Genomic DNA, 25347 nt, shown 5'->3' on the forward strand with positions numbered 1-25347 from the left:
CACGTCGATCCCGTGATCTCTCTGAATCTCAGTTTCCTCGTGTAGAAAAGGGGAAAGACTGCCAGCAAGAGCAGCAATGGCTCTGCTTACTGATACCTTCCGTGCTGGACTCCATGTTGTATGTCTCGATCTACCCACAATTGTAGGAATTAGACATTATTAAACCCGTTTCTCAGATAAGGACATTGAGGGTCCCTAAATCGAAAGAACAGTTAGTAGGGGCAGACGTGGAATTCAACTCAATTTATGACAGCTCTGAAGCTTGATCTACCCTGTTATATTACCTCAAAGGATAACAGTATAGCTCCAATCAGGTAATATGTTAAAAGGTTTTGTGAATGTCCTATTCAATATTCATTATTAATACTACAATAACAGCAATAATGCAGTAATAACAACAGTAATACTGGACTTCTAAGTGCTGAAAATCAGAGTATCCAAACAGGAAATACGATTAATCTTATTTGAACTTGCCATCAAATAGAGTAGATGACGTTACCAGGCTAATCAGACCCAGCGAGCTCCCCCCATCAGTGTTCACCATTGAATGTCTAAGCTTCTGGGCTCTGCAAAAAGTCAGCCTGAGCGGAGATGCTAACCTGAGAAACACTGCAGAGAAGACATAGAACAAAGCGAAACCTCTTTGTCACCGAAAGTGCCATCTGGCCAAGCATATCGGAAAATAACCAGAGATGATCAACTGGCAAGATTTACCTCATTAAAAAAAAAATCAAGCAAAAACACTCAATCATGTACTGGGGCAGTAATTTTAGATTTTGGTCAGATTAAAAAAGGGGGCAAACTATCCCTATGAGTCGTCAAGTCTGACCGAGAATGCCTTTGGCCATTTAGAACTGGAATGTATAAACTTGACATTGAACCTCAATGTGGAGGGATGGGGCGTAGCTCCTCTGAAAGAGGATGTGAGAAACCAGACTCATGCAGGTGGCAGCATCGGCCCGAGTCTCGGTCCCACTGAGGCACTGACGCCCATCTGAGGAGCCTGCTGTGCTCCCTATGCGTTACTCTTTACTTTCTAAGTTCCTTTAAAAAGTCCTGACACTTTCCAAACCTGTTAGAGGTAGAAAGAGACTGGTAAGCGTGAAAGGGCTCTTGGAACTCATCTGGCCAAATGTTCTCATTTCACAGGTGAGAAAACAAAGATTTGAATGTAGAGTCTGAAGGCCAGCAAGCTTGGTCAGTGGCACCAGCAGAACAGGAATCCTGGCTTCCCAAAGAATGTTCTAGCAGAAGACACCACCCATCCTGTCCCGCATGCACGGTTCTCACACTGTGTTACTCTGATGCATGTAAACTTGCATATTGCATCTGTATGCACCAAGATATTATTATGAATCAGTCACCTTGAAAACACTCCGTACACATCAACTCACGGCACGGAGGAGGTCAGTACTATCACTATCCTTATCTCACAAAGACAGAGAGGGTAAGTGATTTGCCTGAGGTCACACAGCTCACCAGTGGTAGTGCCAGGATTTAAATGCAGGTCACCTAAGTGTTCATGTTCTTCTCTCATCCAAGGAGGTATGGAGATGATTAGTGGTTGTCTCTAGAGAGGAGAGATGATGGGCTGGGCTGGGAAGATTTCTGCTTTCTACCAAATCCTCACAGCCTGTTTACACTTAAAAAAAAAAAAAGAGAGAGAGAGAGAGAGAAGATGATTTCTTCACTTATTTGAAAGAATTACAGAGAGAGAGAAGAGAGAAAGAGACAGAGAGAGGGACCTTGTCACTCCCCCTCTTCTCGGAGGAACGACACAGGACCCTGCGCTGTTCTTTCGTCTGCTCGGCCCTTCCCGGGTTTGCTGCTGGTTCTTCCCGGGTTGGCTACCGTCCCTCCACCTCCGTGGAGGGGCGGGCCCCCCCTGCCACATTCCCCACTTCCGCGGGGGAGTGGCACACCGCCGGCTGGCTCTCTCGGGGGCTGCTCAGATGTTCCTCAGGTGTTCCCCTTAGATGTTCCTGGTGCATGTTGTCTCTCTCCTCCTTTATAGTCCTCTTCCACCAATCCCAACTCTGCTACCCACACGCCGAGTACGCTGCTCTCCTCCAATCAGGAGCAGGATCAGCTCCTGCAGGTCATCACTCAAGTTGGCAAGAGGCAGCTGCATAGAAATTGTTTACTCCTCTCCCAGCGCCATATTGTGGGAGAGCAAATGCATAGAATAAGTCTTAATTCCAGTAACTTAGTCTAGTCCGAGTTGCTCCCCACAGGACCTTCCATCTGCTGGTTTACTCCCTAAATGTCCACAATGGCTAGGACTGTGTCAGACTGAAGCTAGGAGCCCAGAGATCTATCCATGTCTCCCACATGGATGTAGGGGCCCAAGAACTTGGGCCATCTTCCACTGCTTTCCCAGGCACATTAGCAGGGAGCTGGATCAGAAGTGGAGCAGCCAGGACTCAAACCATCACCCATACGAGATGCCAGCGCTGCAGGCTGCAGCTTTAACCTGCTGCACCACAGCGCCAGTCCCATTTACACTCTTACCATCATCATAGGTCATTCAATGGACAGTCACTATTGTGAATATTTTTTTGTTTTGTTCTTAAAGATATTTATTTGAAAGAGTGATAGAAAGAGAAGGAAAGACAGAGAGATCTTCTATTGGCTGTTTCACTTTCTGAATACCTACAACATCTAGGACTGGGCCAGGCTGAAACTAGGAGCCAGGAATCCCATCTGGGGGCAGGAGCCCATGCATCTGAGCCATCAGCTGCTGCCTCCCAGGATGTATTAGCAGGAAGCAGGATAGTAAGTAGAGTGGCTGGGACTCTAACCGGCACTCTGATATGGGATGAAGGTGTCGCAAGCAGCAGCTTAACCCACTGTACCACCCCTGGTATCTTTTTTTTTTTTTTTTTTTTTTTTTGACAGGCAGAGTGGACAGTGAGAGAGAGAGACAGAGAGAAAGGTCTTCCTTTGCTGTTGGTTCACCCCCCAATGGCCGCTGTGGCTGGTGCACAGCGCTGATCCGAAGCCAGGAGCCAGGTACTTCTCCTGGTCTCCCATGCGGGTGCAGGGCCCAAGGACTTGGGCCATCCTCCACTGCCTTCCCGGGCCACAGCAGAGAGCTGGACTGGAAGAGGGGCAACCGGGACAGAATCCGGTGCTCCGACCGGGACTAGAACCTGGGGTGCCGGCGCCGCTAGGCGGAGGATTAGCCTAGTAAGCCGCGGTGCCAGAGTTGTGGCGCCAGCCCCCTGGTATCTTTTAAAAATGCTCCTAAAACAGAGTGGGGGCTGGTGTTGTAGTACAGGGGGTTAAGCCATGACCTGTGATGCTGACATCCCATATAAGCACCAGTTCCAGTCCCAGCTGCTCCACTTCCAATCCAGCTCCCTGCTAATGTGCCTGGGAAAGCAGTAGAAGATGGCCCAAGTACTTGGACCTCTGCTTTCTATGTGGGAAACCTGGATGGAGTTCCTGGCTCCTGGCTTTTGCCTGGCTCAGTCCCAGCTATTGTGGCTATTGGGCAAGTGAACCAGCAGATGAGAGATCTCTCTCTCTCCTTTTCTCTCTGTATCCCTGCCTTTCAAATAAATAAACAAATCTTTAAAATAATAAAATATTTTAAAATATTTTGTTAAACTGTCAAATTTTATTATGTATATTTTAGGTTTTTTAAAAGATTTATTTATTTGAAAGGCAGAGTTTCAGGAGGAGAGAGAGAGAGAGAGATAGAGAGAGAGAGAGAGAGAGAAGAGAGAGAGAGAGAGAAATTCTAACCACTGGTTCACTCCCCAAGTGGCTGCAATGGCCAGGCTGAAGCCAGGAGCCAGGAGCTAGGAGTTCACTTGGGTCTCCCATGTGGGTGCAGGGGCCTAAGCACTTGGGTCACCCTCTGCTGCTTTCCCAGGCACATTAGCACAGAGCTGGATCAGAGGTGGAGCAGTTGGGACTCAAACCGGTGCCACATGGTATGCCAGCACTGTGGGCAGCAGTTTAATCCCTGCACCACAGTGTCGGCATCCTTTATTTTACTATTTAAAAAAAAATAGTTCTAAAGTCTTGTTGCCAGGGAAGGCACAGGGATTAAGCCAGCTCCTGGGACACCCACATTCAGTATCAGAGTGCCTGGGTTTTGAGTCCCAGCTCTGCTCTGGATTCCAGCTTTCTGCGAATGTACACCTTGGGAGGGAACAGGTGATGGCTTGAGTGGTTGGGCTCTTGCCACACACGTTGGGAGACCTGGTTTGAATTCTTGGCTCCTGGCTTCAGTCTGGTCCAGTCCCAGCTGTTGTAGGCATTTGGGGAGTGAACCAACAGATGGGAGATCTCTAATAGTCTCTCTTTTTCTGTCTCTCTGCCTTGCAAGTAAAGTAAATAACAAATAAATAAATGCCCTATTGCCAAGGACAGGGAATACTGGAGCAGCATATTTGGATCTGGAAGCTAAATATCTCAATTCACTTAGCAAATATTTATTGTGCACCTACTGCATGCAAGGCTTTTTTCAAGGTACTAGGTGGTATATATACATTTTTAATTTTATTTTTTGAAATTTGAGAAGTAAACACACACACACACACACACACAGAAGGGCAGGGAGGTTTGGCAGATGGCTCCCATCTTCTGGTTCTCTCCCCAAATGCCTGTGATGGCCTGGTACCTGCTGCCTCCCACATTGTGCATTAACAGGAAGTTGGTATCAGAAGCAGAGCTGGGACTTAAACTCAGGCACCCACATTGGAATGCCAGCATCTCAGCCTGCACCTTAACTGTGAGGCCAAACGCCTATTCCTGATGTGTGCAATGTAAAAATGATGCAACCATAGTCATTGCTCTTAAAGAATTAATGGAACAGCTGGCATTGTGGTGTAGTGGGTAAAGCTTGCAAAGCTGGCATCTCATATGGGCACCGGTTTGAGTCTTGTCTGCTTTGCTTCTAATCCAGCTCCCTGCTAATGCACCTAGGAAGGCAGCAGAAGATTGTCCAAGTCCTTGGGAGACCCGGATAAAGCTCCTGGCTTTGGGCTTTGGCCTAGCTAAGCCCTGGCCATTGTGGACATTTGGATAGTGAACCAGCCGATGAAAGACCCCTCTGTCTCTCTAACTCTGCCTTTCAAAAAAAAATTATTTTTACAAAAAGAATTAATGGGAGACAGCTTGGGTGATGGAAACACAAAGACAAGAAGAGGAGCTGATTTCTAGTAAATGAAGCCAATGCCTACGCTATTTTATTTTTATTAATACAGCAAACATGTCTATAACTTACTCTGTGCCAGTGTGACCTCCAATCCTCACAACAAACCTAAAGGGTCTCATTACTACGCGCCTTTTATACCTATGGAATCTGAGCCAAAGAGAGGGTAAGTAACTTGCTCTAAGCCACACAGCAGAAAGTGGCAAAAGCCACATCCACACAAGTCCACCTTGTTCCAGAATCTATGTGTGTCGTTACTCTGCCCCCTATTTAGGTAACTCCCCTTGTTGACTAATCAGGGGTCTATCCTCAGTGAGAACAGCACAGGCCAGGGCCAAGAGGGAGGCAGTGTGGAGCCCAGTCCCACCCACCTGGGTAGCCAGAGACTGTCTCAGCCGGACCTCCACACTTCACTTGCTGCCTAACACTGAACACTCGCTTTTCCACAGGCTTCCAGATCCTCGGCCTCCAGCAGCATAAAATCTGGCTCCCTACAACACGCGGGTATAATGGAGGGGGCAGAGAGGCTGGCTGCGAATGGGAGCTTTTGTGAACAGGTAACACATGCGCACAGTGAAGGTCCAGACAGGCTGTAAAAATGTCGTTCCCGTCTGCTCCAGCCCCAGGCTACAAGAGGCCCCCGCTGGGTGGCTGTGTCCCTTTAGAAATCCACAGGGACCTGCGCAGTGGCATAGTGGGCTAAGCCTCCACCTGGGAGGCTGGCATATGGGCACCCTTTCGAGACCCAGCTGCTCCACTTCTGATCCAGCTCCTGGCTACTGCTCCTGGGAAAGCAGCAGAAGATGGCCCAAGCCCTTGGGCCCCTGTACCCTCATGGGAGACCTAGAGGAAGCTCCTGGCTCCTGGCTCTAGCCTGGGCCAGCCCTGGTCATTGTGGCCATTTTGGGAATGAACCAGCAGATGGAAGATCTCTCCTTCTGTTTCTCCCTCTCTAACTCTTTCAAGTAAATGAAAAAAAAAAAATCTTAAGAAAAAAAAAAAAAACATCAACAGATGGGCAAGCACACTTGCCTGTATAGTTTTCCCTCCTTCCATGTGACTGGTGTGGTTCTGCCCTCGCTTTGTTCAGTTACAGTCTGACTTGGAGATGTAATTTGTTTCTATCTGTGCTTATGAATCTGCATCACTCTTTTTTTTAAAGATTTATTTATTTATTTGAAAGGCAGAGTTAGAGAGAGGCAGAGGCAGAAGCAGAGAGATCTTCCATCTGCTGGTTCACTCCCCAAATGGCCACAATGGCTGGAGCTGGGCTGATTTGAAGCCAGAAGCCAAGAGCTTCTTCTGGATCTCCCATGCAGGTGCAGGGGCTCAAGGACTTGGGCCATCTTCTACTGCTTTCCCAGGTCATAACAGAGAGTGGATCAGAAGTGGAGCAGCAGGATCTCAAACTGGTGCCCACAGGGGATGCCGGCACTGTAGGCAGCAGCCTCACCTGCTACGCCACAGCACCAGCCTCTACCTTACTCTTTCAAAAGGCTATTAATTTCCAATTGTGCATCTACCAACATTTATTTAATCTGTATCCATCCTAATGGACATGTATGTAGTTTCTGAATGTTTGGGCTTAGAAACAATGCAAAGAGCATCATGAGACATACTGTGTGAAGGTGCTTTGAAAAGCCTTTAAAGGGGGCTGGCACCATGGCTCACTTGGATAATCTTCCGCCTGCAGTGCCAGCATCCCATATGGGCGCCAGGTTCTAGTCCCGTTTGCCCCTCTTCCAGTCCCCCTCTCTGCTGTGGCCCGGGAGGGCAGTGGAGGATGGCCCAGGTGCTTGGGCCCCTGCACCTGCTTGGGAGACCAGGAAGAAGTACCCGGCTCCTGGCTTCGGATCGGCGCAGCGCTGGCTGTGGTGCCATTTGGAGAGTGAACCAACAGAAGGAAGACCTTTCTCTCTGTCTCTCTCACTGTCTATTAACTCTACCTGTCAAATAAAATTTAAAAAAAAAGAAAGAAAGAAAAGCCTTTAAAGATATTATGACAAACTGTTGGATCACTAATGCATAGCATGTTATTCCGTTTAAGAGTACCAGGTTCAAGTCCCGGCTCTGCTTCCAATCTCAGATTCCTGCTACTGTGCACCCTGGCAGGCAGAAGCTGATGACTCAAGAAGTTAGATCCCTGCCACCCATGTGGGAGACCTGGATGGAGTTCCCAGCTCTCAGCTTCAGCGCTGTTGGCACCTGGGCAGTGAACCAGGAGGCGGAAGATCTCTGTCTCTCTGCTTTTCAAATAAAATGAAAATAAATAATTCTTAAATAAAATTTATAAAATAAGAAAGGAAATGAAAGGAGTTGGTTTTTGTCACAGTCGCTTTTGCTCAGATCTGGAGATTCAATTTCTCAAGGGTACCTTAGAGAGCATATGAAAAGCTAATGTTCATTTTTTTTAAGGTTTATTTTTTATTTGAAAGGCTGAGATACACAAGAGGGAGAGATAGAGAGAAGGATCCTCCATCTACTGGTTCATTCCCCAAATGGATGCAATGGCTAGGGCTGGGCCAAGCCAAAGCTAGGAGCCTGTAACTCCATCCATGATTCTTACATGGGTGCAGGGGCACAAGCACTCAGGCCATCTTCCACTGAATTCTCAGGCATATTAGCAGGGAACTGTACTTTAAAAACTTCACCTGTAGGTGTTGGCTTTGTGGCACAGCAGGTTAAGCTGCTACTTATGACACTGACATCCTATATCTGACCCAGCTCTCTACTAATACGCCTGGGAAAGCAATGGATGATGGTCCAAGTGATTGGGCCCCCAAGCAGTGTCTTAACTACGAGGCTAAACACCTGCCCCAAAACCCCAGTTTTCTTACCCAGGTTTGCCACTGGCTTTTATCAGCCCAGAGAGTTGACCTTGCACATGGCACTTCATCCTACTGCCTTTCCCTCGCCTTGCCCTTAAAATGGAATAGAAGAGTGGGGAGGGGGTAGGTGTCGTGATAAACTGGGTTCCGCCCACGTCCTATATTGGGGTGCTGATTTGAGTACCAGCTGCTCTGCAGCTGATCCAGTTTCCTGATGATACGCCTGCCACCAACCTGGGAAACCCTGATGGAGTTCCTGGCTCATGGATATGGCCTGGCCCAGGCCTGGTTGTTGTGGCCACTTCAGGGAGTGAACTGGTAGATGAAAGATCTGTCTCCTTCTTTTGCTCTGCCTTTCAAATAAGTATTTTTTAAAATTATCCATCAACTGAGAATAACAGCACCTACTGATATGGTTTTTGTAAGGCCCAAATGGGATACTCCATGTAATGTGTGCAGCACAGTGCTGGGATTTAACAGTTTAATCAACGTCAGCTGTTATTATCATCATTATTTTGCACCCATGTAAGAATCATGGATGGAGTTACAGGCTCCTAGCTTTGGCTTGGCCCAGCCCTAGCCATTGCATCCATTTGGGGAATGAACCAGTAGATGGAGGATCCTTCCGAGACTGACTTTCCTTATTTGTAAAATCAGAGGCTTGCATGAGGGTCACTCTATAACCAGCATTGGGAGCTAATGCATAAAGTGAGACTGGCTGTTCTCACTGAGTGACAGAGAAACCCTGAATGAGAATGGTGAGCTCCCTTGTGACGGGGCAGCCTCACCGCGCTCGCCTTGTTCCAGAACACACAGTGGCCCCTGCCGCGGGACCACACCAGCCGTGCTCCAGCTGCCTTGCCCTGCCTTTGACAAGCTCCAAGAGCTGACTGTTGAATTCTCAGAAAGTTGGTGAGCCAGTTCTTCAATACATTCATTACATAAACTTCTAGTAGGGGTGGGTGCTGTTGACACCGAGGTTAAGCCACTGCTTGGGACACTCACATCCTATACTGGAGTGTCTGTTGCCTGAGTCCCAACTCCACTTCCAATCCAGCTTCCTGCTAATGTTCCTGGGAGGCAGAGGACGGTCCCAGCACTTGGATCCCTGCCATCCACATGGGCCGCCAGGACTGAGTTCCTGGTTACTGCCTGCAGTAATTGGCCCAGCCCCAGCTGTTGTGGGCATCTGGGCAGTGAATCAATGGATGGAAGATCTCTCTCTTTTTTTCTCACTCTGTCACTCTGCCTTTCAAATAAATAACAAATACACAATAAAATTAAACTTAGCTAAATAAACTCCATTTAAAGTGAACAAACGGGTATGCAAAACATATCACTTCTTATTTTTTATTTTTATTTTTTTGACAGGTAGAGTGGACAGTGAGAGAGAGAGACAGAGAGAAAGGTCTTCCTTTTCCGTTGGTTCACCCCCCAATGGCTGCCGCGGTCAGTGCACCGCGCTGATCCGAAGCCAGGAGCCAGGTACTTCTCCTGGTCTCCCATGGGGTACAGGGCCCAAGCACTTGGGCCATCCTCCACTGCACTCCCGGGCCACAGCAGAGAGCTGGCCTGGAAGAGGGGCAACTGGGACAGAATCCGGCGCCCTGACCGGGACTAGAACCTGGTGTGCCGGCGCCGCAAGGCGGAGGATTAGCCTAGTGAGCCGTGGCTCCAGTCTCACTTCTTATTTTATTAGTTTACTATTATCTGTGCTTTTAAAAAGTTTCAAAGGAGGGGCCGGTGCTGTGGTGTAGCGGGTGAAGCCACCGCCTGCAGTGCTGGCATCCCATATGGGTGCTGGTTTGAGACCCTCCTGTTCCACTTCCGATCCAGCTCTCTTCTATGGTCTGGAAAAGCAGTACAAGATAGCCCAAATCTTTGGACCCCTTCACCCACATAGGAGACCCAGAGGAAGCTCCTGGTTCCTGGCTTCGGATTGGCGTAGCTCCAGCCATTGTGGCCAATTGGGAAGTGACCCAGCAGATGAAAGACCTCTCTCTCTCTCTCTCTCTGCCTCTCCTTCCCTCTCTGTGTGTAACTCTTTCAAATAAATAAATAAATAAAATCTTTTAAAAAAAAGTTTCAAAGGAAGAGAGAGATGGATCTTCCACCCAACGGCTCACTCGATCCTGATTTACTTCCCAGATGGCCACAACCAGGTCTGGGCCAGGCTAAAGCCAAGAGCCAGACTCCATCCTGGTATCCCACAACAGTGGCAGGGCCCAGCTACACAGGCCATCTTCCACTGCTTTCCCAGGTGAATCAGCAGGAACCCGAATGGGAGGCGGAATGAGCTGGGACTGAAACCTGCACTCCGACCTGGGAGACTGGAGTCACAAGTGGCAGCTGAATCAGCTGTGCCACACACTCATCTCTATTAGCTATGCTTTCAAGGTCATTTCTTCACTTCTCTTCCCAAGTCTTCATTCAGGGGTGCACATGAGCAGCTTGAAATCGCCAGGCTGGGACTGTTTGCTCTCCAGAACTCAGCAAACACTGCAAATCAGCTCATCCACCAGCCACAGCTGGCTGCAAAACAGTCACTAGTGGCTGGCGCCATGGCTCACTAGGCTAATCCTCCACCTGTGGCACCAGCACCCCAGGTTCTAGTCCCGGTCGGGGTGCCGGATTCTGTCCCGGTTGCTCCTCTTCCAGTCCAGCTCTCTGCTGTGGCCCGGGAGTGCAGTGGAGGATGGCCCAAGTGCTTGGGTCTCTGCACCCCATGGGAGACCAGGAGGAAGCACCTGGCTCCTGGCTTCAAATCGGCGCAGCACCGGCCGTGGCGTCCATTTGGGGGGTGAACCAACGGAAAAGGAAGACCTTTCTCTCTGTATCTCTCTCTCTCGCACTGTCTATAACTCTCTGTCTCTCTCACTGTCTGACTCTGCCTGTCAAAAAAAAATTAAAAAGAAAAAAAAAAGAAACATTCACTATCACAACACTAACTCAAGCCAACACTGGCTCAAGCAGCCTGTGCAATCCAGGTGGGCCTCTGAGAAGAAACCGCCTTCAGCTCTCAACAGCAGCATCCGTACCATCCCACTGCACTCAAATCACGTGCCCACGAGGCGACGTCTGCCAGACGGGGCCCTCCCAGGATGTGTCCTTAACCAAAGTAAACAACTCTCAGTGCTCGGCCCATAGCCACGCACAGAGGTTCGAGTCTCCATCCCCCGTCTGCAAGCGGTGATTGTAGACAGAGGTGCGCAAAACCACAGTTCTTTGTGCCCAGAAGGAAATAACGGCCTAGCCAGCCCCGGGAGCACAAATCCCCATCTGCTGGCTGTGACGTGCTCCAAGTCTAGATGAATCAGACTTTATGAGTAGAATTTAGCTTTTCTCCACCTGCTCGGGCCCAGCTGTATTTTCCGTTTTTCTCCTTGGTGTGACTCACTGACAGTTTCAACAGTGTATCGGAGGAGCTTTAATCCTTGCTCGACAAACTCACCGATCTTCTAGCGCACATGGTTTTGTTTGGAGAGAAAGAAGCTCATACCCAACACTAAGGACTGAGCCCCAGGCTTGGAAAGAAATCTTTTCGCGCCAGGTCTTTGAGGGCAAAGCCCGAGAGCCAACCTGGCTAAGGGCTCAGCACCTTCTCTACAGTGCCAAGATGCTCACCAGGCCAGGTCACTGATGGTCTGATGGTCACGGGTCCATTTTTTTTTTTTATCTGGTTTGAAAGACAGAGAGAGGAAGGTCTTCCGTCTGCTGGTTCACTCCCCAGTGCCTGCAACAGCTGGGGCTGGGCCAGGCTGAAGCTGGGAGCCAGGACTCAATCCAGGTCTGTAATGTGGGGGAAAGGGATCCAGCTGTTTGCACCATCACCTGCTGCCTCCCAGGTCACACATTAGCAGGAAGCTGGACTCTGGAGTCAGGACTCAAAACTCAGTCACTCTGCTATGGGAAATGAGCTTTTTTTTTTTTTTTTTTTTTTTTTTTTGACAGGCAGAGTAGACAGTGAAAGAGAGACAGAGAGAAAGGTCTTCCTTTTGCCGTTGGTTCACCCTCCAATGGCTGCCGCGGCTGGCGCACTGCGGCCGATCCGAAGGCAGGAGCCAGGTGCTTCTGGTCTCCCATGGGGTGCAGGGCCCAAGCACTTGGGCCATCCTCCACTGCATTCCCGGGCCATAGCAGAGAGCTGGCCTGGAAGGGGGGGCAACTGGGACAGAATCCGGCGCCCCAACCGGGACTAGAACCTGGTGTGCCGGCGCCACAAGGTGGAGGATTAGCCTAGTGAGCCACGGCGCCGGCCAATGAGCATTACACAAAACACCTGCCCATGGACCTAGATCTTCAGGACCTCAAGGTCCAGGCCTAAGTACCCTAAACCCTGACAGATGCCAGTGCTTCCCGAATCCCACACGCGATTTAACATAAAATTCCTCTTAGCTTAGCTCATAGAGTCAGACTGCTTGGGCTTGAATCCCAGCGTCCCTATTTATCAGGTTTGTGGCCCCGTGCAAATCACTTGCAAATCCATGTCTGTTTCTTCATCTGTTGAACAAGCACAATGAATGGGTGTGAAGATTCAATACATTAAAATTTGGAAAACACTTGGAGAAGTGCCTGGCCTATAGTAGGTGCATGTGAACGTTAGCGTTTTATGAAGTCTGACATTCTGTCTCATTGCTTTCAGCCTGAAAAATCATGAATGGTTCATTGAAGATGACCCAGTACTTATTCCTTTTCCCACTTGTTTATTTCCCCATACCCTAAGTATGTGACCTAGCTCTGGAACACCAGGCAGGTGTCTCTCCACGCAGTTCCAGAAGTCAACCATCTCACATCCCTATGTGGCCTAGAATTCAAAATGCATTCTGGTGGTTAAGAGCCAGGGCTTCAAAATCAGACACAAGGAGTGGACATTCAGTCCAGGACTTAAGATACCCACATTCTACATCCAAGTGACAGGGTTTGATTCCCAGGGCCAGCTCCTGACTCCAGCTTCCTGCCAGTGCAGACCTTGGGAGGCAGTGGTGATGGCTCAAGTAATCAGGTTCCTACCACCCATGTGGGGCTCCCAGCTTTGGCCTGGCCCAGCCCGAGCTAGTGTAGGCATTTGGAGAGTTAAACAGCAAGTGGATGGGAGCTCTCTTCCCACCTGCCTGTCTTCCTCTCAAATAAATGAAAATAATTTAAAATTTTTTAAGTCAGACACAGAATTTTTTAAAACTGTTTTTTTCAATATAGACTACACACATGTATTAAAAATAGCACAGAGTTCATGACTACCCCTCACCCCCGTCCCTAACATCTTAGAGAAGCACAGTACCCTTATTAAAATGAGGAAGACAACACAGGTGCAATTTTATTGGCTGAACCATAAACTTTAATGAATTTCACCAATTTTCCACGAACGCCCAGGATCTAACACAGGCTCATACATCAATGTGTTTAGTTGATGTGTCTCCTCAGTGTCCAGTGATATGCACAGTGCCTGTTTCCTTCCTGACCTTGACACTGTTGGACAGTATTAGCAGATTACTTTATACAATGTGTCTCCATTTGGCTTGTCTGATGTTTACTCCCCGTTAGGTTGAAGTCTGCCTCTCTGCCAAGAGTCCTGTACAAGTGATGCTGAGTCCCTGGTGCACCGTTTCTGGGTGAGCAGGAAGCTGACGCCTCTTATTGATGGCGATATTGATTACTTCAAAGAGGCTTCTCTACTGCGGAGTTATGTATCTGTTTTGCAGAACAGCCATAGAAAACTTTGTTAATAGCCTCGGAATAAAGAAAGGTTCTTCAGGCAAGATGGAGCCTCTATAATTTATTAATGGTCTAATTCATATTCTGCTCTGTGAAGGATTTCACACATAGTCGCCAACATCTCAGGGTACTTTCTTATCTGAAGTACTGTAAGAGAGGCAGAACTACTTTAAAATACAGCTAGGGTTGCTGCTCCTATGAAAAATGATCCTGCTTCCTCCCATGCAATGGTTATTTGAATAGAGTCTTAAAGTTTCATCATGGAATAATGGCCATGAGAACAAGAGTGAATTTAACACGCATAAAGGAGAATTTATACTGTAATGGACATAGGAGACAAGAAAAAGTAACAGTGCAGCTGCTTTGTCCACTAAGTGCCATGTACATTCATTAAACGGTCCATACACATGGTGTTTGTGAGTGCATAGTAAGTGGCTTATTCTCTGTGGCCACAGAATTGTTCTCTACAAAATGAGAATGATAATCACCCAGGCAAAGACTGTCTTCTGAACATGAATCAAACAAAGTACAAACCTGGTAAATGCCTTTTCAATAACAGCCTCAGGATCCATTTTTAATATAAACACATAAAGAAATATTGCTAGAATAGTTTCTCACGCAAAGAATACATAAAAGTGAGTGTTTCCAACTCCTACTGGGATATAGTAAGTGATGATAATTATTGAGTTCTTATAGTGTGAAGTATTTAATATGCATAATTTCATTTAATGTATCCATTCATTCAACAGGTATTATTGAGCACTCAGTAACGCCAAGCATCCTTCTAGACGCAGGAGATAACAGCAGGAATTGAAACAGCTGGCAGCCCAGATCTTATGGAAATGGGTATGTAATAGGTCAGATATAATGAGAGCTATTGAGGGAAATCAAGCTAGGTTAATGGGAGGCAGAGAGTGCCTCTCCATGGGGGTGTTGGCTGCCACTCATTTATGATAGGGTGACTGCAGAACGTCTGTTTGAATGGCAGTGAGTTTTTGGGGCAAAACTGTAGGCAGAATATACAGCAGAAAGTAAGAACATGTTTTCCTATGACTGTCTGAGATAAGAATTATTTTAAAGATAAAGAAACTGAGCTTCGGGGATATTTTTATATATGTCCCCATGGCATGTAAGTGATAAGGAGCAAAGTCAAAACACAACCCCACATCCACTGACCTCAAACTCTACACCTTAGCCTCCCACATGCTGTTCCACTCACTCTTTCAAACCAAAAGAGTTACTCTTCTAAAAGATTGGCAAAGCATAGGACTACCAGGAATTAATTGGCATTGCTGTTAGTTCTATAATTTACTACAGCCTTAAGCAAATTACTGACACTTGCTCTTCTCCAGACCTGAAAATGGGGTTCGGGTAATTAACAACTCAGAACAAGCATTATGAGAACTAATTAGTTACTGCTTACAAAACACTTTGAACATTAACAGGGAGAGTGCCCTCACTATGATGATTACACACCCCCACTCCAGTGGCCTCCTAGATACTTCCATCCCTGCCTAGCTCACACTTGTACACTGAGTCCCCCTCTCCTTTTTCTTGGTATCCTGGGGGGATTGGTTCCAGGATCCCTGTGGAGTCCAAAATTCAAAGATGCTCAAGTCCCTTATGCAAGTCTATACATAATGTTGCAAACAACCTATACACATCTAAAACCTTGTCAGCTCTCGGTTTCTTACAATATCTTTTTTTTTTTTTTTTAAGATTTATTTATTTAAGGAGAGGCAGAGAGAGAGAGAGAGAGAGACTGAGGACTTCCATCTGCTGGTTCACTCCCCAGATGGCCTCAACAGCCAGAGCTGTACTGCTCTGAAGCCTGGAGCCAGAAGCCTCCTCCGAGTCTTCCCCATGGGTGCAGGGGCACAAGGACCTGGGCCATCTACCGCTGCTTTCCCAGGCCATAGCAGAGAGTTGGATTGGAAGTGGAGCAGCCAGGACTCAAACTGGCATCCATATGGGATGCCGGCACTGGAGGCGGTGGCTTTACCCACTACACCACAGTACCAGCTTCTGGTTACTTACAATATCTAACACTGGGGACTGGCGCTGTGGCATAGCTGCCACCTGCATGCCGACATCCCATATGGGCACCAGTTCCAGTCCCAGCTGCTTCACTTGCAATCCAGATCTCTGCTATGATCTGAGAAAGCAGTGGAAGATGGCCCAAATCCTTGGGCTGCTGCACCCATGGGGGAGACCCAGAAGAAGCTCCTGGCTCCTGGCTTCGGATTGGCCCAGCTCTGGCCACTGTAGCCATTTGGGGAGTGAACTAGGGGATGGAAGACCCCTCTCCCTCTCTCTCTGTCTCTCTCTCTGTCTCTACCTCTACCTCTCTGTAACTCTGCCTTTCAAATAAATAAATCTTTAAAAAAATCTAACATTGGATAAATGCTATGTAGGTAGTTCTTACACTACATTGTTTAGGGAATAATGATAAGAAAAAGTCTACACATTCAGTCCAAGGACAGTTGTTTTCAAATACTTTCCACGTAAGGTTAGCTGAATCCACAGCTGCAGAACTCACGGATGTGGAGAGATGACTGTTCCTGGTTAGCAAAGCTGGAAGCCCAGACGTCATCTTTAACTCTTGTTATCTCCACACATACTCCCAAGTCCCATCCATTCTACCTCCAGAAGCTACCTGCATCCACTCACACCTGCCCGTCCTTGGTTTCCTTCAGCCCACCATCTTGGTCCTCGTCCATGCATTTGTCACACAGAAGCCAGGATGCCCTTTAGAAATAGAAACCACTACAGGCCATTCTCTACTTAACACTCTTCAGTGGCTGACTGCCTATTGCAAAGCACAACTCCTTACCATGCCATGATGATCAACTCAACCTCTTTTGCCCAGGGTTTTCTTTTTTGAAAGATTATTTATTTTCATATTATTTGAATATTTCATGTTTCATATTATTTGAAGATCTTTCATTTGCTGGTTCATTCCCCAAATGCCTGCAACAGCCAGAGCTGGGCCAGGCAAAAGCCAGGAGCTTAGAGTTCCTTCCAGGCCTCCCATGTGGCAAGGACCCAACTACTTGAGCCATCACCCATTGCCTGCCACCGTGCACATTAGCAGGAAGCTGAGCTGGGAGCAGAAGAGCCAGGACTTGAATCAGGCACTTCCGCACGGTTGTGGGGGTCCCGAGTGGTGACCTAACAGCTGTGCTGAGTGCCTGCTGCTGCCCAGTGCTTTCTAGGATTTTTAGCACTGAATGTCTTGCATCCCAGGACACCCTCAGTTCTGAACAAGTCAGGACAATTGTTCACTCTGTGGCCTCTCAGGCCTCACTCATGGGCAGGAGACCTGCCTGCCTTGTGGCCTTGCCTCATGCCACTGCCACTACATGTATCACATATTGGCCTTGGTCACCTTCTGGAATGTTCTGACCCTTCCCATGCTCAAGACCTTGACGGCTGCACTTGCCCCTTTCATCTGGAAGGTTCTTCCCATGTTGGATTTTTCTCATCCTCTAAGGCTCACCTTAAATGCCCCAGAAAAATCTTCCCTGATCCAAATTAACTCAGTGGTTCCTATGTGTTGTTCTCTATCATAGTGCTCTTCCAGATCCTTTCCAGCCCTTGTTAATAGTTAAAAGGGGAAGAATTTTTTCCTTATATGCCAACACTTTTGACACCAAGTGGATTTTTCCACACCAAGCAATTCTTCAATTCTCTGTGGACACCAACTGGGTTTCCTACAATTTAACTGAGTTCTGACACCAACTCAACTCAATCTCTGACCCTTATCGTGTCCCCAGAGGCTGGGTGGTAGGGATGGAAGTTCCAACTCTGTAATCACATGACCGGTTCCCTTGGCAACCAGCCTCCCTCCCTAGGGACTCTCCAGAGTCACCTCATTAACATAAACTCAGGTGAGGTTTACAGGAAAACGAGACTTCCTTCACCTTGTCACTTAGAAAATCATGGGCGTTCTAGAAGCTGTGGTAGGAACGGCATAAAGACCTAACATATATTTCTTACTCTATCACAGTATCGCATTGGTTTTGATTCATTTTCCATCTGTTTCCCATCTTTAGGATATAGAGGGCAGGAATTGCATTGTTTACTGTAGTATCCCCAGCATACAGCGTATGCTCAGAAAATATTTACTGAACCAACAACTTTGTAGTCTTGAGTCTTTCCTCAGCAAACAACAGGTTGATCCAGACCTGGTAGGGAGAGAGATTAAGGGCTGGAAAGTACCAGAATATCTGGTCAACCTGGCTCCTCCCCAGCCACTGCTGGGGACTGAGAGCTGACCTCAAATGGACCTCAAAGAAATTTTGTTTTATCTGGAGGCCTACAATGGGTTGAAGGACTTGCCCTAAATTACACACTCAGTTTACATTTAACACAGGGCTAAAACCAATATTTCCTGATTCTCTACAAACCGAGTTCTAACTTCAAAGAATCTTAGCGCAGGAAGAAATCCTCCAGCCCCTCCCAACAGGACTCCATTATCTCCAATGAAAGATAAGACATCTGGAGCCAAGTGAAATCAATGACTTCTCCAAGGTCGCATGACCACCGAGAGGCAAGGACAGGCTTTATTCTTATACACAGTGTCTCATTGTAATCTTTATTCTGGTTTTTGTACAATGATGCAAGTAACTTTCCTTACTGAACTGATTAGCGCATGCTATGGGGGAGGGGAAGAGACGGATTAGGAATGGGGTGACAATTTGTCAGGAGTGACAAATTATTTAAACAGATGCAAGGCTTTTGTTCTGGATTCATGAATTCATTTGGTGACTCTCTGAGTCCTTACTCTGTGCCATGAATTTTTCTGTACCCTAGGGATACAGCAATGAATAAACCAAGCATCCCAGCTCCCTCTTAGATATTACATTCTAGTTCAGGAGAGGCAACAACAAGTGTGTGTGTGTGTGTGTGTGCGTGTGCATGCACGCGCACACACACGCTATTTATTTAGAGAGACAGAGAGATCTTCTAATCTTGCATCCACTGGTTCAATCCATAAATGCTTTCACTAGCCAGGGCTGGGCCAGGCCAAAGCCAAGAGCCCAGAACTCAATGCAAATTTCCCACATGGGGGGGTGGCAGGGACCCAAGTACTTGAGCCATCACCTGCTGCCTCCAGGGTGCACACCGGCCCCCAGGAAACTGTGCGGGAAGTGGGGCCAGGACTCCCCTATGGGATGCAGGCATTCCATGTGATGACAATTCTGCACCACATACCCACCCTGCATAAATAGATATATTTCTAAATGTCAGGCATACCAGGTTGTCACGGGGTGGGGGGTGGGGGTGAGGGCGGGACAAAGCAGGGAAAGGAGAGTGGCCTGTGGTGGGGGAAGACACTCCAGCGGACAGACCGCTGAGGGAGGGAAGCGCAGGAGTTAGAACGCTCCATCCATACCAGGAGGAGCAGAGGGGAAGGGGCCCCCAGGCAGGCTCGGCAGTGCTGGAGGAGTGGCGTGAACGCAGAGGAGAGGAGGAAGGTCGCCTAGGGCAGCCGGGGCCACCTCCTAAAGGGAACTGCTCTTGGAGGCTCCTCCTCCTCCAACTGGGGCGCCTTCAGGAAGCCGACAGTTCCGCGGCCCGGCCCTGGAGAGCTGCGTTTGCGCGTGGGCTTCAGCGGTTAACAAGGCCGCACATGCCTCTTCCCCTAACTGCGTCTTGCTGTGAGAATGTTAATCTGGCTAAATCCATTCAGCTTCACCGGTTTGGAAACCGGTCACCTGGTGCTCACCGTGAAAGGGGGCGTGGAGCCAGCGACGGCGGCCACGCCCACGCGACAGGATCTCCGCAGAAACCCAGGCCATTGTTCAGCCAGTAGTTTCATGTTGGTTTCTAAAAATAAGTAAGTGTCTGAGTCATCCTTTTCTCAGCCAGAGAGAGCTTTATTCCTTGTTCATCTCGAGCTCCTGGCTGGTGAACTCAATACTTAACAGCCCCGTGGGTGGGTCTGCCTGCCTACGTCCAACCTTGCCCTAACCACATTCGTGAGACGGGCTTTACCCAATGGCCTTCAGTCCTCTGAGCCTTCAGTCCCCTCCTCTGGGGCAGGAGAGCACTAATGCTGCATTTGTTCTCCGGGGCTGGGTAACAAGGCAGCCCGTGAGAACAATACCCACCCGTGTCCCACCACCTGCACGCAGCGCACGGGTCCCGCGCAGCCTACCTGCGCTCTCTGCTCAGTCTCCCCAGACTGGAAACGAGGTGCCGGGCAGCTGCGTGCGCACCTAGAACCGCGGCTCGTCTCCTAAGTTCCTTCTGCTTATGGGCAGAATCCAGGTCCTTGAAGTTGTAGAAGTGAGGTCCCCGCTCCTTGCTGGCTCTCCGCAGGGGGCCTCTCTCAGCTCTCTAAGGCTCCAACATTTTTTTCTTAAGGTCCCTTCAACGATAGGCCAGTCCTCCTCACACTTCCATGTCCCGATCTCTGTTCTCAGTGGGAGAAAGCACTCTGTTCTTTCTTAGGGCTTGTGTGATTAGATTAGCTCCACCCAGATAATCAGACTTTCTGAGGGTCAGCTGAGCTGTAGGACATATTATCATCACCACAGTGAAACCTCATCATACTGCTTTCAGAGATGAGGCTGGGACATTTTAAAAATTTTGCCTATAGGGGCCGGTGCTGTGGCATAGCAGGTAAAGCCGCTGCCTGCAGTACCAGCATCCCATATGGGCGCCGGTTCGAGCCTGATCCAGCTCTCTGCTATGGCCTGGGAAAGCAGTAGAGGATGGCCCAAGTCCTTGGGCCCCTGCACCCATGTGGGAGACTGGGAAGAAGCTCCTGGCTTCAGATTGGCGCAGCACCAGCCATTGCAGCCATCTGAGGAGTGAACCAGTGGATGGAAGACTCTCTCTCTCTCTCTGCCTCTCCTTTTCTCCCCATGTAACTCTTTCAAGTAAATAAATAATTATTTTTAAAAAAGTAAAATAAAAATTTTGTCTATAACAAATACCGTCCTCCCAGAACTTTCTGGAAAACTAGATAATCAATCTATGTAAAATAACCATCAATTTAGTAGTTACTATTTATTACACAGGGTCCTATCAGTACAGAGAGCAGATGAGAATCCAAGCTACTCGGGAATCAAGTAGAAGACCAGACCCCAAAATGTCTATGGCAAATACCTATTATCTTTCTTATATTTGTGGATGTTAAAATAGCATTTCCCGGGCCAGTGCTGTGGTGCAGTGGGCTAAGCCTCAGCCTGTGGTGCTGGCATCCTATATGGGCACCAGTTCTAGTCCCAGCTGCTCCTGTTCTGATCCAGCTCTCTGCTATGGCCTGGAAAAGCAGACGGCCCAAGTGCTTGGGCCCTTGTACCCACATCAGAGACTCGGAAGAAACTTCTGGCTCCTGGCTTTGGATTGGCTCAGCTCCGGCTGTTGTGGCCATTTGAGTAGTGAACCATTGATGGAAGACTTTTCTCTGTCTCCCCTCATCTCTGTCTGTAACTCTACCATTCAAATGAATAAATAAGTAAATAAAAATGGCATTTCCCACATGAGAATTACCCTGTTTTTACTGGAGCATTGACTTGATGACTGATTTTTATGTACTTTAAAGGTAGATACAGAGAGAAAGATCTCTTCTACCTGTGGGTTCACTCCCCATATGCTCGCAGAAGCCAGGAACTGGGAAAAGATGGGATGGCAGGGACCCAACTATCTGAGCCATCACCCCGCTGCTTCCCCAGGTGCACACTAGCAGAGACCAGGGATTAGGAAGAGCCAGGACTCTAAACCCAGAAACTCCAATACCCCGTGAAGAGTCATAATCACCATGCCAAAAACCTGCCTCTGGAAGTGCTGTACGTCCCAGCTTACAAGAAAAGGTTGAGTGCTTCGGCTGTCTTCTGAATACACTCCTTTTCTTTCCCTTAGCAAGTCCTGCTTCAAAGCAGCCTCCGGTTCCTCCTTCCCATGTACTCTGGTAGAATTCGTTTATGCAGGACTTTCAGCCAGGCTTTTAGAGTAGAGGTGCCCACTGAATTACAGGAACCTACTCAAAGCCCTTAGCCTTACAATGGGAACAGATGAGCTCTGTGTATTATTGGAGGCCCAGAAAAAATTCAAAATAGGTGTGGGGTGGGGTTCCGAATTGAGATCAGCATATGACTACGTGTGTTGGCTCTATTGAAACAGTAGGCCCCTTCAAGTACTGGGGACATTTTAGACCTGGAGGTGTCCCCGTCCTTACCAGGGAATGTTGTGATCGATTCCAGTCAAAATTAATAGAAACTAAGACCGAATTTTTATATATTTTGCTTGAGTAGTCTCTAAAAATTCTGCCTTGCTTAAGTTCTAACAGTGCCTCTCCGATTTGAATTTTGGACTTTGCACATTTCAGACCTTTGTGGTGCACTGGCTCCTACCTCAAAGACAGCGACTCAGCAGAGGGCACATCTGCGTCTGTTTCCGAAGACTTGAGATGGTGCCGGGCTCGAGACGGGAGAGAAGTTGTGCACCTGCGCTGAGGGGACCAGGTGTCTGGGCTCTTTCTCCTGCGTTGCATAAACGGTCATGCTCAGTGTAATGGAGGGATATGAGATGAATTTGTTTCCCTAGAGTCCTCTTTCAGGGAGGAACTCAATGTCACTGAGATATTTAGCTCCCTTTTCTTTAATCTCCATGTCAGCCACTGCATAACCTCTCAGCTCTCTGGAGTCTCTAGGAAGTGCTCTTCGCTGACCGTGAGTGACCCCCAGGCAGTGGTGGATGGTCCCCTGGGAGATGGCAAGAGTGCTGTGTGCTGCCTGGCGTGCTGTGGCTCCTGTGTCCCCTCACCAAGTGCCACCTGTGGTACTCTCTTTGCCTAGGGTATTCACTCATAATCATATACTTTTTGTTGATGGTTGATGCCCTTTCCACTGATGTCAACTTACACATTATTTTGACTCCACACGCCCAGTAGTCATGTATTCCAAAGCCACTGGACCACCTGAGTGCCACTCTGGAATGGGTATTCCGGGTGGGGAGCCTGCGGTGTGACTCCCAGGGCTTCTTGCAGCCGACCCTGACTGTCGCGTATTTACATGGACCACGGTGACATCCAAAAGAAAAGTGCTTTTATATTTATAGATTATTTCATTGAGCTATATATAAAATGGGTATCAATAAATGTATTTACTCTAAAAAAAAAGAGAGAGAGAGAGAGAGTAGGGCCATAGTTTTCTCAATCGTGAGCAACACTGCGGCCACAAACAAGTATACACGGTGGAACTACACTGCTAGGGTTCAAATCTTGCCACTTTCTATTTATTTACCTGAAAGGCAGAGCAACAGAGAAGAGAGAGAGAGGGGGAGAAGGAGAGAGGGAGAGAGAGAGAGAGAGAACGAGAGAGAGAGAGAGAGAGGGAGGGAGGGAGAGATGGAAAGAATCTTCCACCTTCTGGTTCACTCTCCAAATGTCTGTAACAGCCAGGGCTCAGCTAGGCCAAAGCCATGAGCCAGAAACACCATCCTGGCCTCTCATGTGAGGGGCAAGGGCCTACCTATGTGGGCTGCTTGGGAGGCCCATCCCAGCTTCCTGCCCATGTGCATCCTGGGAGGCAGAAGGTGATGGCTCATGTGCTTGGCTTCCTGAAACCATCGGGAGGCTTGGATTAGGTTTCTGGTTCCCGACTTTGGCTTGGCCAACCACTGGCTGTTGTGGGTGTTTGGGGAGTGAGCCAGTGAATGAAAGATTTCTTTCTCTCTCTACTTTTCAAATAAATAAAAATAAATTTAAAATTGAAAAGAAAAAAAAAAAAGAAAGAACTGCTAGGAAGTAGCAAAGGGGTTCCCTGAAGGCTTCTCTCTGCTTCCCTGGCTGAAACTACGCTCCTGCAAGAAAGTGGCATGCACTTTTCAAATTATGTTTTATTTGTTTTTTGAATTGGCAAACACATATCCTTCCTACAAAAGAGTGGAAAGCGTGAACAATAAAGAGCAAGTTTTCCTCTCACCCAAGACATCAGACACTGAGCTTCCGGAAGCAGTCGTCGACACGGGTCTCTCCCACATCTTTCAGACCTCAGCACACACTAAGGTAGATTCATATATAAATACACCACACGGACCACTGTCACAGATACATTCTTTTTTTATTATTATTATTAAGATGTATTTATTAGGCCGGCGCCACGGCTCACTAAGCTAATCCTCCACCTTGCGGCACCGGCACACCGGGTTCTAGTCCCGGTCAGGATGCTGGATTCTGTCCCGGTTGCCCTTCTTCCAGGCCAGCTCTCTGCTGTGGCCAGGGAGTGCAGTGGAGGATGGCCCAAGTGCTTGGGCCCTGTACCCCATGGGAGACCAGGAGAAGCACCTGGCTCCTGCCATCAGATCAGGGCGGTGTGCTGGCCGCAGCGCGCCGGCCGCAGCGGCCATTGGAGGGTGAACCAACGGCAAAGGGAAGACCTTTCTCTTTGTCTCTCTCTCATTGTCCACTCTGCCTGTCAAAAAAAAAAAAAAAAAAAAAAAGATGTATTTATTTATCTGAGAGGCAGAGTTACAGAGAGAGGGAGAGACAGAGAGAGGTCTTCCATCTGCTGGTTCACTCCTCAAATGGCCACAATGGCCAGAGCTGGGCTGATCCGAAGCCAGGAGCCAGGAACCACACGGGTGCAGGGGCCCAAGGACTTGGGCCATCTTCCACTGCTTCCCCAGGCCGTAGCAGAGAGCTGGATTGGAAGTGGAGCAGCCAGGATTAGAACCAGCGCCCATATAGGATGCAGGCACTGCAGGCAGAGGTTTAACCTAGTACTAGTACTCCTTGTACCCCAAGTACTCCTTCCCCCTGCCAACAGATATATTCTTTTTTTTTTAATTTTATAATTTTTTTAGCCTAGAAACCCTTTATTTAAAGTATACAATTCATGAATTTCATATACACAAATTTGGGAACATAGTGATTCTTTCCACCCTACTCTCCCCTTCACTCACACCCCCATCCTTCTTCCTCCTCTCTCTCCTATTTCCATTCTTGCTTTTCAACAAAGATATATTTTCAGTTGCCTTTATACTCATAAGATTAACTCTAGGAGCCGGCGCTGTGGCACAGCAGGTTAACGCCCTGGCCTGAAGCACCGGCATCCCAGATATGGGCACCGGTTTGAGGCCTGGCTGCTCCACTTCCAATCCAGCTCTCTGCTATGGCCTGGGAAAGCAGCAGAAGATGGCCCAAGTCTTTGGGCCCCGGTACCTGCATGGGAGACCCAGAAGAAGTGCCTGGCTCCTGGCTTCATATCGGCGCAGCTCTGGCTATTGCGGCCAATTGGGGAATGAACCATTGGATGGAAGACCTCTCTCTCTCTCTATGCCTCTCCTCTCTCAGTGTAACTCTGACTTGCAAATAAAGAAATAAATCTTTAAAAAAAGATTAACTTGGGTTGCGGGTGGGAGGGACGTTATGGGGGGGAAGCCATTGTAATCCATAAGCTGTACTTTGGAAATTTATATTCATTAAATAAAAGTTTGAAAGCAAAAAAAAAAAAAAAAAAAGGATTAACTCTACACTAAGTAAAGAGTTCAACAAATAGAATGAATAAAAAACAAACACTGCTCCTTAACAGTGAGACAAGGAGCTGTTCAAAATCATAGCATCCCAAAGTGTCACTTTCACTTCTACAGATTACCTTTTAGGTACTCTGTTATTTACCACAAATC

General features: G+C 48.0%; 1 protein-coding gene and 1 long non-coding RNA gene across 5 annotated transcripts in view; one reads left to right on the forward strand and one right to left on the reverse strand.

The window, feature by feature from the left end:
- LOC103352485 (uncharacterized) overlaps positions 1 to 14609 on the forward strand; it is a 32456-nt gene extending 17847 nt beyond the window's left edge. The window contains exons 5-9 of one of the 4 annotated variants that reach the window (XR_011386216.1): positions 1150 to 1406; positions 5220 to 5333; positions 5617 to 5724; positions 13537 to 13604; positions 14457 to 14609. This is a non-coding gene — a long non-coding RNA (uncharacterized lncRNA). Of the gene's footprint in view, positions 1 to 1149; positions 1407 to 5219; positions 5334 to 5616; positions 5725 to 7214; positions 7460 to 13536; positions 13605 to 14456 lie in introns of those variants that run through there. The other 3 variants (XR_011386218.1, XR_011386215.1, XR_011386217.1) reach the window with 3 other exon arrangements.
- RBM47 (RNA binding motif protein 47) overlaps positions 1 to 20082 on the reverse strand; it is a 206378-nt gene extending 186296 nt beyond the window's left edge. The window contains exon 1 of the mRNA XM_051830835.2: positions 19871 to 20082. The gene's annotated coding sequence lies outside the window, so the exon portion shown is untranslated. The remainder of the gene's footprint in view (positions 1 to 19870) is intronic.
- Positions 20083 to 25347: the final 5265 nt, after the last annotated feature.

The sequence above is a fragment of the Oryctolagus cuniculus genome, chromosome 2 (assembly GCF_964237555.1).
Source record: "Oryctolagus cuniculus chromosome 2, mOryCun1.1, whole genome shotgun sequence".
NCBI classification, from domain to species: Eukaryota; Metazoa; Chordata; class Mammalia; order Lagomorpha; family Leporidae; genus Oryctolagus; species Oryctolagus cuniculus.